This window comes from Nicotiana tabacum, chromosome 6, assembly GCF_000715075.1.
Source record: "Nicotiana tabacum cultivar K326 chromosome 6, ASM71507v2, whole genome shotgun sequence".
Taxonomy (NCBI): Eukaryota; Viridiplantae; Streptophyta; class Magnoliopsida; order Solanales; family Solanaceae; genus Nicotiana; species Nicotiana tabacum.
In genome coordinates, this window is record NC_134085.1 from 104,880,677 (window position 1) to 104,894,937 (window position 14,261).

Below are 14,261 nucleotides of genomic sequence, written 5' to 3' on the forward strand. Positions count from 1 at the left end.
TTAATAATATGAATAATTATGGATTTTATAGGGCAATTATACACTAATAACTCTTGAAGCAGGTAAACAATTCCTTTACATTTCCAAATGTTTTTATTTCATCATGTTTATCAATTTATCTTCGACCAGGAAGGCAACATCAATTTTGTAGATCTCAAGCAAGCATCACAAGCATGCGCAAATCATGTCGAGGTCGTACGGCCCGATCTAACAAATATTTAAATTGTGCACTACCAGAGGGTCGAATGGCGTGAATCACAGTTGCATCTATTTAATCTGCCGAGGCGTTCGGCCCGTTCCAAAAATAAACACACACAGACAGTCAATCAAGAAGTCATCAGGGAACAATTTTCCAAGGAAATGGAAATTTCTCTTTTTAATAGTTAAGAAAATAAAGTCAAACCTTTTAGAAAATTCATTTACTAATTCGATATGGTTCAAGCAATTTACATTGTCAATAAGGTTAAAAATATTTCAAGTATAGCATGTATTTGGGTCCTAGACTACTCGGACTTAAACATATAGTAGCTACGCACGAACTTTCGTCACCTCGTGCATACGTAGCCCCAATAAATAGAAGCATAGAACCAATTATTTCACCTATGGGGACAATTCTATCACGACCCAAATTCAACCCGGTCGTGATGGCGCTTAACGTGAAACTAGGCCAGCTGACACAACTCCGGAATCAACCATTATTCAATAAAAGTTATTTTTATACCATTTATTAATCGATAATCTCATGATATAAATTTAAAAGAGTAGTGCGGAATAAATACACAAGCCCGACATCGCGGTGTCACTAGTCATGAGCATCAACTAAAATCTAAATACAACGAAAAAGTCTGAAAATGTACTAAATACAGTCTAAGGAAAACAAGATGGAGAAAGTTGTGTTGTGAATGCAGAGCAGCTACCTCGCTAAACTCCGATAACTCTGCCTCTGAGCGATCAACCCGCTACCGGGTTCAGAAATACCTGAATCTGCACACAAGGTGCAGGGAGTAATGTGAATACGCCAACTCAGTAAGTAATAAAATTAAATGAAGACTGAGCAGTGAGAAATTACATAAACCACGTCATAGCACCACAGTGGTTACAGTATGTTCCCAAAACAGGATACCGTTCAAATCATTTCGTTAAATTTCCAACTTCAGTAAAATCTTTAGAAAATATCTTTCTAACCTTTTCAATAGAGGTTTAATGAAATATATATAGTGAAAGTGATAAAAAATCATAATCGGCCCCTCGGGAAAAACATGGTTCGTATACAGTCCCCTTGGGCAAACAGAAATTCATAACCATCTCGTAACATAAAAATTTCAATGGAAGTAACATAGCCAAATCAGTGACAAAATTCCAAACACCTTGTAAAAACTTCAGTTTAAAGGAAAGTTGTTTAAAAATATTTGTTTAACATTTTCAATAGAGGCTCGGTCTAAAGATGAATGAAAGCAGTAATTAAATCAACACATTCAATAGAAACTCACTTTGAGGAAGAGTGAAACCAGTAAGTTCACAAACAGGCCCCTCAGGCAAAGCATCACTCGTATACATGTATATATATAGTCCTTCGGGCAAGCCTCTCTGTCACTCGTGACTCAACTCGTATCAGTGAGCACTCACGCTCAATAGGTACCATATAATAACGTTGTGGCATGCAACCTGATCCATATATCATTGCAACATGCTGCCCGATCCATATATATAGTCAACTGCGCTCACTGGGGTGTGCAGACTCCGGAGGGGCTCCTATAGCCGAAGCGCTATATCGATGCGGCGTGCAACCCGATCCATATAAATACATATATACACATACATGTATATATATATTGTTGCGGCATGCAACCCAATCTATTATCCTCACAATCAGGCCCTCGGTCAATCTCAGTCATCAATCTCACAATCAGGCCTTCGGCCTCTCGTAGCCATCAACCTCACAAGTCACTCGGACTTTCAGTAAAACAGAGCGTTCAGCTCAATAGCATTTATAGTGCCAAAATTTAGTAAATAAGGCTGAGTTAGGAAATTTCAAAAAATGCAGCATGACTGAGTACAATTATTAAGTCAAAACAATGAGGAAAGAAGTAAAAGTCCCATAAGGGTCCAAAACAGTCGGCACGAGGCCCAAACATAGCATTTAGCCCAAAACATGATAATAACAAAAAGTTTTCAATCAAATACGCAGTTAAACGGTCATACGGGACGGACTAGGTAACAATCCCCAATGGTGCACGACCCCACGCTCGTCATCTAGTGTGTGTGTCACCTCAAAATAGCACAATGATGTGAACTCCGGGGTCACAAACCCTCAAGACAGCATTTACAATCATTACTTACCTCTATCTGATCCAACCTCTAGCCCGCAATGCCTTTGCCTCTCGAATCACTCTCCACTTGCTCCGAATCTAACCAATATCAGTCCCACATCATCAATACACGCTAAAGGAACAAAGCCCAAGCGAAAATAATCGAATTAACTCAAAAATCCCAAAATTGGCCAAACCCGACCCCAGGGCCCACATCTCAGAATCTGACAAAAATCACATCAATAGAATCCTTATCCTCCCACGAGTCTATACATATCAAGAACATCAAAATCGGACCTCAAGTGGCTCCACAAATCCCCACTCAATGGTCTCTTAATCTCAAGCCCAAATTACCCATTTTGCACTGATTTTTCCCAAAATCTCATCACTAATTATGCCTTTAATCACATATAAATGAGTTTGAAGTCAAGAATCTTACCTCCAAGATATTACCCTTTGGTTTCCCCAAGAATCCCTTTCAAAAGCTTCAATCCCGTTCAAAAATGGTGAAAAATTAAAGAAGGGTCGCGGATTGGCTATTTCATATTGTCCAGGTTTAACCCTTCGCGAACGCGGCCACACACTCGCGTTCGCGTAGCACAATTTGCTACAGACCAAACATCCACCTACGTGGACGCAGGGACCATCTCGCGAACGCGATGCACCACTGAATGGAACTTTGCGATTGCGACACCCACTACGCGAACGCGGAGCACAAATCCTCCTTTGCTTCCAGTTTCCCTTAGAGAATGCGTGTATCCCCTCGCGAATGCGTAGAACGAAAATCATCATCACACAAAATACCCTTCGCGAATGCGATGCACCTCCGCGGACACGATGAACAAAAATGTCTGCAACAAAAACCAGCAAAACTACCAAGTCCAACGTTCAAAATTTGATCCGTTAACCACCCGAAACTCACCTGAGGCCCTCGGGACCTCAACCAAATATGCCAACATATCCCACAAGATCATTCAAACCTATTCCAACCTTCGGAACGCTCAAAAAAACATCAAAACACCGAACTTACATCGGATTCAAGCCTCAGAACTCCAAAAACTTTCAAATTCCACTTTCGATCAAAAAGTCTATCAAACCTCGTCTGAATAACCTAAACTTTTGCACACACATCACGAATGACACAACGGACCTACTCCAACTTCCGGAATTCCATTCCGACCACTAAATCAAAATCTCACCTATCAACCGGAAAATGACAAAATTCCAATTTCGCCAATTCAAGCCTAAACCTTCCACGGACCTCCAAAGTACATTCCGATCACGCTCCTAAGTCCCAAATCACCCAATGGAGCTAACCAAATCATAAAAATTCCAATCCGAGGTCATCTACTAACAAGTCAAAACTTGGTCGAACCTTTCAAAATGTTAAGCTTCAAACTGAGAATTATTCTTCTAAATTCATTCTGATTACCCTGAAAACCAAAACTGACGATTTATATAAGTCATAATACATCACACAGGGATAGTCATGCCCGAGAACTTGCGAGAAAAGTGCCAAAGCTCTGAATGACCCGTCGGGTCATTACATCCTCCCCACTTAAACATACGTTCGTCCTCGAACGTGCCTAGAGTTGTTCTGAAAACCATCAAATCGCTGTGTAAACTTACCATGCACATACCCGGAGGTGATCCCATGTCACCCTATCTCATATAGGTCTGATAACATAATGTAACTGAAATTTCACAATCCAAACTAACCCATAAACCTTAGAACCACATTTCCACTTCTGAAACCATCTACTAGATCAGAATCTCACATCTATACTCTAAATAAGCCCAAACCAGCTGTAATAACCCATTCCTGCAACCTCAAGTGCAATGACATGACAAACCATATAACTCAAATACTTGTAGCGATAACTTCTAATCACAGCAGTTGCTCAAAACATCCAATTTTCGATAATAAGTCTTTTATCAAATAAGGCCTCATTCCAACTTTTCTATATACTGTAAATGATAAATGAAACACGTGAAAAGTCATGACCATTCCTCATATCAACCATCCGTGAAGCACATTCTCCTTTGGAAAGGACCATAGCAAATTTCTAAGCCGAACATCGATAGTATCCTTCCATCAGGCTGAAACCGAATCCGTTTGTATTCATTATAAATCCCCAACGATCTCATCTAATCATACACAACTACCCGGTGACATGACACATCAATACCATCTAAAACCACAACTCGTGCAATTCGCGCACCAATAAGCAACAACCCGAACATACTCAAATCATGAGAATGACTCAAATGAAAGAGATGCACCACAAGCTCGACAGTACCACCACAACACAATGATGAGAACCCATCATATATCGTAGAACCAGAACACACGAATCTAACCCAAAAGATCATATCTCGACATAACTTCGCCTCAATGTGCGACCCCATTCCAAACGCTGGTTCACATGAGACACCCCAAATCAACATGCTCAAAATCATCAACCAAGCACATTTTGATGCCTAGCACCTAAAAGTGAATAACCATAACCATAGAGAAGCAAATACGCAATGCCATATCAGTCTGAAAGAACATACCCAATGCGTAACAAATAATGCAACTACCAATTACCCATCTCGTTCAAATTCTGCTATAAAGCTCAAATGGAATCGCACCATATGCGCATATAACCCACAAATCACAACTCCTCGCAACATAGAAGGGTAAATCATAGATCACTCTAGAACACGGATAAGCTCAACAACAATCGAATGGCACATCTCTCAATAATAATAGTTCGGGTCAATAATTCTGAACCAGTGTAGAACACACATCCATGTTGGGCCTACCAATGAACCACACATCAACTCTGGTCACCCACAATAGATAAATAACTCTCCGAAGGTTCACAATGACTGAATCAAAGCACATACTATCATCTGACTATCTTACCCTCACCTTTACAGTCCATAACCGTGAAATAACTTGTTTATAAGAACTCCTAGTCTCCAAATCTGTAAAGCACATGAATCACCATACCTGATCCCAATCCACCGTCCAAATATCTAACAAATTCCTACTACTCGATCATCCCACGAGGGGTACTTCTAGAAAGAATTCTTCTGTACCACCAAGCCAACCTTGCATATCAGCAGTCGATCAGACAAGATAGTGCCACAATACCAATAAAGCATCCATAACTCAAACACATCGCCCTTTCTGAAATGTATACCCTCATCAAGCCACACCAATCAGTGATCTCATTTATCTAGTCATCTGAAGCTGTCCATGTTGCCTAATAATTTATGACCTTCCTTTCAAGACTGAACTGTGACCTTACACATGCTAATCTCAACCCCATGCAACATATCGCATATACCCTACTATCCAATGATAAATATGAGAACTTCACAATCCACTCCGAGCTACAAGCAACTATGTACTCAACTAGCCAAGAACTTTTCTATTTGATCTCATCTAGGAGAAAATTATTATACATCCCATGCTCCTCGTGCCAGTAGAAAATATACATCTCTAACTGTGGTAAAAACCATCAAGAACTCTCCGAATTCTATTTGCACAAAACTAAACCGTCAGAATTAAATTCCTCTAACTCAACCTAGCTACACAGGCCATCAACACATAAGAGCATTGCTACGAAACACCTGTAGAAACCCAGTGCACCATAAGCACCCAAGAACCCATCATATCCCTTACCTTGTCGATCCGACCTACTACCAAGTTGTCCCAATTCTCTGAGTTCCTTCCAAATTGCCTTCAAATTGATACGTTTCCTTGATAGTACACCACTATCCTTAACTAAAACTTGCCCCACGAACTTTAGCTAAAAATCACATCGGCCTTAAGCTCATAGACCCTCGCATTCATCTAAAGCACCCCCAAAAGTACCATAACCGAGATACCCGCTCTGAGAAGACCTTCTGTGAATCTAAATTAATTACCTTCACCTTCCTGATACTGATGTGTAGAATCCATAATAATATAGAAATACCACAATTCTTGACACCCTTCAATGCAAACCTCAGTTTCTAGCCAAATATACAACTTGAAAATCTCCAATTATTACGTGTAACGTCTTGAACCCATTAGAACCATTCTCGAGAGTAGTGTACTCTGATCAAACCTCACTTAGATTGATCAAACGGACCAGACGACCTATGCTCCATTAGCACTCCAATACCGCAGAAAGTAACCCCAACTTAATGCATCCAAATAAATTCCTACTCCATATACATTACATCCTTCACTAATAACAACTCAAGTCATTCCCTAGATTCTTATATGCTCATAAAGCACAACATGACCCCTATCCAAAATTTCCTTTATTCGGGTCATCTTTGATCTCAACCTCCGTAAGCCATAACTAATTCACCAGTATGACCCAAATTGGAACCAACACAGCACATAACCGTGCAATCAACAGATCAATAGTAGTCTCCCACACTTGGATCAAGGCCATAGATCAAAACACACAATAACCATAATGCATATACTCTATTAGTGCCATAATACCATAGTGATATTAAACTCAATCCCTCATAAGCTCGTGCAACACAGACCATCTAGAACTTTAAATCTTCGGCAATCCTCGCCTTCACCCTCACAACAGTCAAGCCCACTCTCATAGGCAACCTAAACCCAAGTTGCAACACATATATTTCCCTGGTAACAGAGATCTTCCAATAAATGACATAAAGGATCACGCAAACTTCTAAACAATCCACAGGAGATAGCCCACTTGCCTCGGCTCAAACTAACATCTCCTTATACCCTTCTGATGTCATAAACATTACACAGTTACTTAATCTTCCTGAGTTTGAACTTATATCACAACGTGAAATCCACTTCACTTCCCAACTAGGCAACATGAAAAGGTCCTTCAATACGCCCACAACTCGGGCTAAACATCAAGTCACGATGGAAGCCAAGTACCAAATAGTTCTTACTACCCCCAAGCAGATCCTTCTAGTCTCATTCAATTTATATGAACATAACTCGTAGTCACACCATACTCATCACATAGCTATCTAGTCATCACTCCCACTAATAAGGACACTATCGGACATATAAATCCAAAAACACGCATTCACAAATCAACAGCTCGGGGTTCAAGCTATAGGCAAAACTTGGCCTCAGGTCCTCCAGACTGGCCCAACATCAACACATAGAAATCATATCTCGCCCCTCGATCAGGGAATCACAAGCCATCGATGCATATCTGATACTGAGCGTTAATGCATGCATACGAACGCGTGGAAGGAATTTCAAGAGTTACATTTCAAGCTGAATCAAGGACGCACACAAGAATTCAAGAATGTGAAGTTTTTTCTAAAGGTTCTGCAGCCTCCCGAGGATAGGTACAGACATCTCCGTACCGATCCGCGATACTCTACTAAACCTGCTCATGACTCGTGAGACCTATGTAACCTAGGCTCTGATACCAACTTGTCACGACCCAAATTCAACCCGGTCATGATGGCGCTTATCGTGAAACTAGGCCAGCCGACACAACCCCCGAATAAACCATTATTCAATAAAAGTTATTTTTATACCATTTAATAATCGATAATCTCATTATGTAAATTTAAAAGAATAGTGCGGAATAAATACACAAGCCCGATATCGGGGTGTCACTAGTCATGAGCATTTACTAAAATCTGAATATAACGAAAAAGTTTGAAAAAGTACTAAATACAGTCTAATGAAAATAAGAGGGAGAAAAGTTGTACTCCGAACGCCGAGCAGCTACCTCGCTAAACTCTGATGACTCTGCCTCTGAGTGATCAATACCCGCTACTGGGTTCAATAATACCTAAATCTGCACACAAGGTGCAGGGAGTAATGTGAGTACTCCAACTCAGTAAGTAATAAAAGTATATCAAGGCTGAGTAGTAAGAAATCACGTAAACCACGTCATAGCATCATAGCGGGTAACACATGTTTCCAAACAGGATAAAAATCAAATCATTTCGTTAAATTTCCAACTTCAGTAAAATCCTTTAGAAAATATCTTTCTAACCTTTTCAATAGAGGTTTAATGATATATATATATATAAGTGATAAAAATCATAATCGGCCCCTCGGCCAAATCATAATTCGTATATAGCCCCTCGGGCAAACATAAATTCATAACCATCTCGTAACTTAAAAATCTTAGTGGAAGTAACATAGCCAAATCAGTGACTAAATTCCAAACACCTTGTAAAAACTTTAGTTTAAAGGAAAGTTGTTTAAAAACATTTGTTCAATATTTTCAACAAAGACTCGGTCTAAAGATGAGTGAAAGCAGTAATTAAATCAACACATTCAATAGAAACTCACTTTGAGGAGGAGTGAAACCAGTAAATTTACAAACAGGCCCCTTAGGCAAAGCATCACTCATATGCATGTATATATATAGCCCCCCGGGCAAGCCTCTCAGTCACTCATGACTCAACTTGTATCAGTAAGCACTCATACTCAGCACTCACGCTCAATAGGTACCGTATAATAACCACTACGACATGCAGCCCAATCCATATATATAGTCAACTGCGCTCTCTAGATACATACATACATACATACATACATACATACATACATACATACATACATACATACATACATACATACATACATACATACATACATACATACATACATACATACATACATACATACATACATACATACATACATACATACATACATACATACATACATACATACATACATACATACATACATACATACATACATACATACATACATACATACATACATACATACATACATACATACATACATACATACATACATACATACATACATACATACATACATACATACATACATACATACATACATACATACATACATACATACATACATACATACATACATACATACATACATACATACATACATACATACATACATACATACATACATACATACATACATACATACATACATACATACATACATACATACATACATACATACATACATACATACATACATACATACATACATACATACATACATACATACATACATATATATATATATATACACTGTTGCGGTGTGCAGCTCGATCCATAAATATAAAATCCTCACAACCAGGCCCTCAGCCTCTCTAAGTTATTAATCTTACAATCAGACCCCCGATCTATCTCAGTCATCAATCTCACAATCAGGCCTTTGGCCTCTCTCAACCATCAACCTCACAAGTCACTCGGACTATCAGTAAAACAGGGCGTTCAGCTCAAACATAATATATAGTGCCAAAATTTAGTAAATAAGGCTGAGTTAGGAAATTTCAAAAAATACAGCCTGACTGAGAACAATTATTAAGTCAAAACAGTAAGGAAAGTGGTAAAATTCCTATAAGGGTCCAAAACAGTCGACACGAGGCCCAAATATAGAATTTAGCCCAAAACATGATAATAACAAACCATTTTCAATCAAATACACAGTTAAACATTCATACGGGATGGACTAGGTCACAATCCCCAATGATATACGACCCCACGCTCGTCATCTAGCATGTGCGTCACCTCAAAATAGCACAACGATGTAAAATTCGAGATTTCAAACCCTCAGGACAGCATTTACAATCATTACTTACTTCTATACGATCCAACATCTAGCTCACGATGCCTTTGCCTCTCGAATCAGTCTCCCATTGCTCCGAATCTAACCAAAATCAGTCCCACATAATTAATACATGCTAAAGGAACAAAGCCCAAGTAAAAATAATCGAATTAACTCAAAAATCCCGAAATTGGCCAAACCCGACCCCGGGCCCACGTCTCGGAATTTCGACAAAATTAACATCAATAGAATCCTCGTCCTCCCACGAGTCTATACATATCAAGAACACCAAAATCGGACCTCAAATGGCCCATCAAATCCCCACTCAAAAATTTCAAGCCCTAATTACCTATTTTGCACTGATTTTTCCCAAATTTCACCACTAATTAGGCCTTTAATCACATATAAACGAGTTATGAAGTCAATAATTTTACCTCCAAGAGATTACCCTTTGGTTTCCCCAAGAATACCTCTCAAAAGCTTTAATCCCATTCAAAGATTGTGAAAAATTGAAGAAGGGTCGCGGATTGGCTATTTAATACTGCCCAGGTTTAACCCTTCGCAAATGTGGCCACACACTCGCGTTCACGTAGTACAATCTGCTATATACCAAAGATTCTCGTACGCGGACGTGAGGACCATCTTGCGAATGCGATGCACCACTGAACGGACCTTCGCGAACGCGGAGCACAAATCCTCCCTTGCCTCCAGTTCCCCTTCGCGAACGTGTATCTCCCCTCGCGAACGCGTAGAACGAAAATCATCATCACACAAAATACCCTTCGCGAACGCGATGCACCTCCGCGGAAGCGATGAACAAAAATGTCTGCAACAAAAACCAACAAAACTGCCAAGTCCAAAATCAAAAATTTGATCTGTTAACCACCCAAAACTCACCCGAGGCCCTCAAGACCTCAACCAAATATGCCAACATATCTCATAACATCATTCAAACCTGTTCCGACCTTTGGAACGCTTAAAACAACATCAAAACACCAAAGTTACATCGGATTCAGGCCTAAGAACTCCAAAAACTTCCAAATTCCGCTTTCGATCAAAAAGTCTATCAAACCTCGTCCGAATGACCTAATATTTTGTACACACGTCACAAATGAGACAACGGACCTAATCCAACTTCCAGAATTCCATTCTGACACCTTAATCAAAATCTCACCTATCAACCGGAAAACACCAAAATTCTAATTTCGCCAATTCAAGCCTAAACCTTTCACATACCTCCAAAGTACATTCTGATAACGCTCCTAAGTCCCAAATCACCAAACGGAGCTAACCAAATCATAAAAATTTCAATCCGAGGTCATCTACTAAAAAGTCAAAAATTGGTCAAACCTTTCAAATTTTTAAGTTTCAAACTGAGAACTGTTCTTCCAAATTCATTCCGATTATCCTGAAAACCAAAACCGACGATTTATACAAGTCATAATACATCACACGGGGCTAGTCATGCCGTAGAACTGGCGAGCGAAGTGCAAAAGCTCAAAATGACCAGTTGGGTCATTACAAATTCCCTCTTACAAGGTTAGAAAGGAGACTTACCTTGCTCTGAAGTTCAATCACTAGCATACCACGCCCTTCCGAAGGCTCAAACCGATGCACAATGCTCCAAAACTAGCCAATAATTATGCAAACCCAATAATTTATGCTAAATTACTCATAATAATCCAAGTCATAATAATTTCTAACCCCGATCGAAAAGTTGACAAAATTGCCCTCGGGCCCACATACCCGGATTTTGAAGTTTTTTGAAGCTAATCTTTACCCATAACCTCACGAACTCAAATATATAATTTACTCCCAATTTTGTGCCCAAAATCGTGGTCAAAATCCAAGAGTACCAAATTTCTAGGTTTTTCTTCAAAACCCCATTTTTCACTAATTTTCCATGATTTTCCATGTTAAAATTTAGATATAATCCAAGTAATTAACTTGCAATAGGTGGGAATCACTTACCTTGATATGGATAATGAAAATGGAACTCCAAAATCGCTCCTAGGTTGGCTCTCATGAAGGAAATAAGATGAAATGAGCCAAAACCATTTCTTTACACTTATACACTGCCCAGACGACTCTTCTTCACGTTCGCGAGACCCCCATCGCGTTCGCGAAGAAGAAAATTCCCAAAAACCATTTTTCAAACTATTCTCAAATAACCTCTAGTATAATGGTCATAACATTTGGTACAAAACTCCAAATGAAAAATGGGTTAACTTTTTGTAACTAGAAACCAAGATCTACAATTTTTATGTTTTGGTCATCTCCCAATTCCATATAGATTTCGAGATATAAGCCTCCAAAATCAGCCTTGTGCAACACAAATTTTTTCTTCATCTTTTCGGATACCCTATAGTGTACCAGCCATAACCTTTTGTACACAAATCCAAATGTTGAATGGTTTACTTTTCTGAAAACTAGATATAAAGAGCTACAACTTTTAGTGTTGGATCATCTCCAAATTCCTTATATATTGCGAGATATGAGCCTCCGAAGTCAGACCTGTGTAACAGAGATTTCCTTCTTCGCGAACGTGAAGAACAAAGTCCTTGATGACAAATCCTTCTTCGCGAACGCGATAGGATCCTCGCGAACGCGAAGAACAACACCAGATACCAACACCAGCTATTGCAAAATAGCCCGAAACTACCCCGAAATACACCCGAGGCCCCGTCCAAACATACCAACAAGTGACATAACATAACACAGACCTTCTCGAGGTCTCAAATCACACCAAACAACGCTAAAACCATGAATCTCACTCCAATTCAAGCTTAATGAACTTTAGAATTTCAAACTTCTATATTCGATGCTAAAACCTATCAAATCACGTCCGATTGACCTAAAATTTTGCACACAAGTCACATTCGACATTACAGACCTACTTCAACTTCCGGAACTGGAATCCGACCCCGATATCAAAAGTCCACTTCCGGTCAAACTTTTCAAAAACCTTCAAATTTTCTAACTTTCGCCAAATGAAGAGTCCGGAACCCAATTGTGGTTCTTTTGGACTCAAATTACGTAAATAAGTGTAAAAAAATTACATTTCTATATATAACTCCAAAATACGCCACGCTATACCTTAACGACAACTTTGTCGTTAATGTATAGCGTGGCATATTTTGGTGTTATATATACTGACGATTTGACTGATAGGTATAGTGTGTTGTATTTTTACGCTATACATATAGCGTAAAAATACAGCACGCTATACCCCTAATTAAATAATCCCCTTCGTCTTCTTCCCCGACCAGAACTTCCCCTCCCCATGTTTTTTACTTCAACCTATTTCTGGTCCCCCCACCCCATTGTCGTCTTTGAAAAAAAATTGTGGGCCCCTCCCATCACACAAAGCGTTAAGAACGTAGGTCCCACATCATAGTAGAGCATCGTATTATTGTGTTTTCACTCTTTCGGACTCAAATTTTCACACAAAACACTATATCGAGGTATTTCGATTTATTTTATGTCGAAACTTGTATAATAATGCATATTAGTTGATTGAATGTGTTTCCATGTCGTTTTGTGTTTTATTTGCGAAACTAGTATGTTATATTTATCCGGACTTAGATATTAGTGTTCTAAAAAAAAGTAAAATTGAGAAATAATTTTTTCTGTTAATATCTGGATTTAGATATTCGTGTTTCCATGTCATTTTGTGTTTTATTTGCGAAACTAGTATGTTATATGTATTTTTGTGTATGTTATGTGATAAAAATGTATTTGTTGTTTATATTTAGTTCAGATTATTTATTAGCGTACTAAAATGTAGAACCTTTTAGCGTAGTAAACTGCAGAGTATTTTAGCGTAGAATCCCTATAGTTTAAGTATTTCTTATACTGGCAGATGAAAATATATACTTTGAATAATTAAATAATTAAAAATTAAAAATGTAAATTATAAAACAAACACACACAAAATTATCAAAATATTGAATTTGACACACATAATTATTCATGATAGTTTGGTGCTACTAGGCCTCAAATATTGAGCCTGGAACCCAATAGGTATATATACTTTGTACAATTACATATTAAAAATTAAGAATTTAAATTATAAAACAAACACACACAAAATTATCTAAATATTGAATTTGACATACATAAATATTCATGATAGTTTGGCGCTAATGCGCCTCAAATATCGAGCCTGAAACCTAATAGGTATATATACTTTGTACAATTACATATTAATCATACAATTAATGTTGTTTAATTTGCTTTTGACGACATGGACGCGCCGCCTATACATCCCGGCCCTTACTCTCGTGAGCTATTAGTGCTACAGGGCGATCATAGGTCCGCCCATATATGGGACGAAGAGTTACTGTCCAAGACTCTCCGCGCTATGAGAGTGGACGACCTGTGGGATTTTTTGAGGC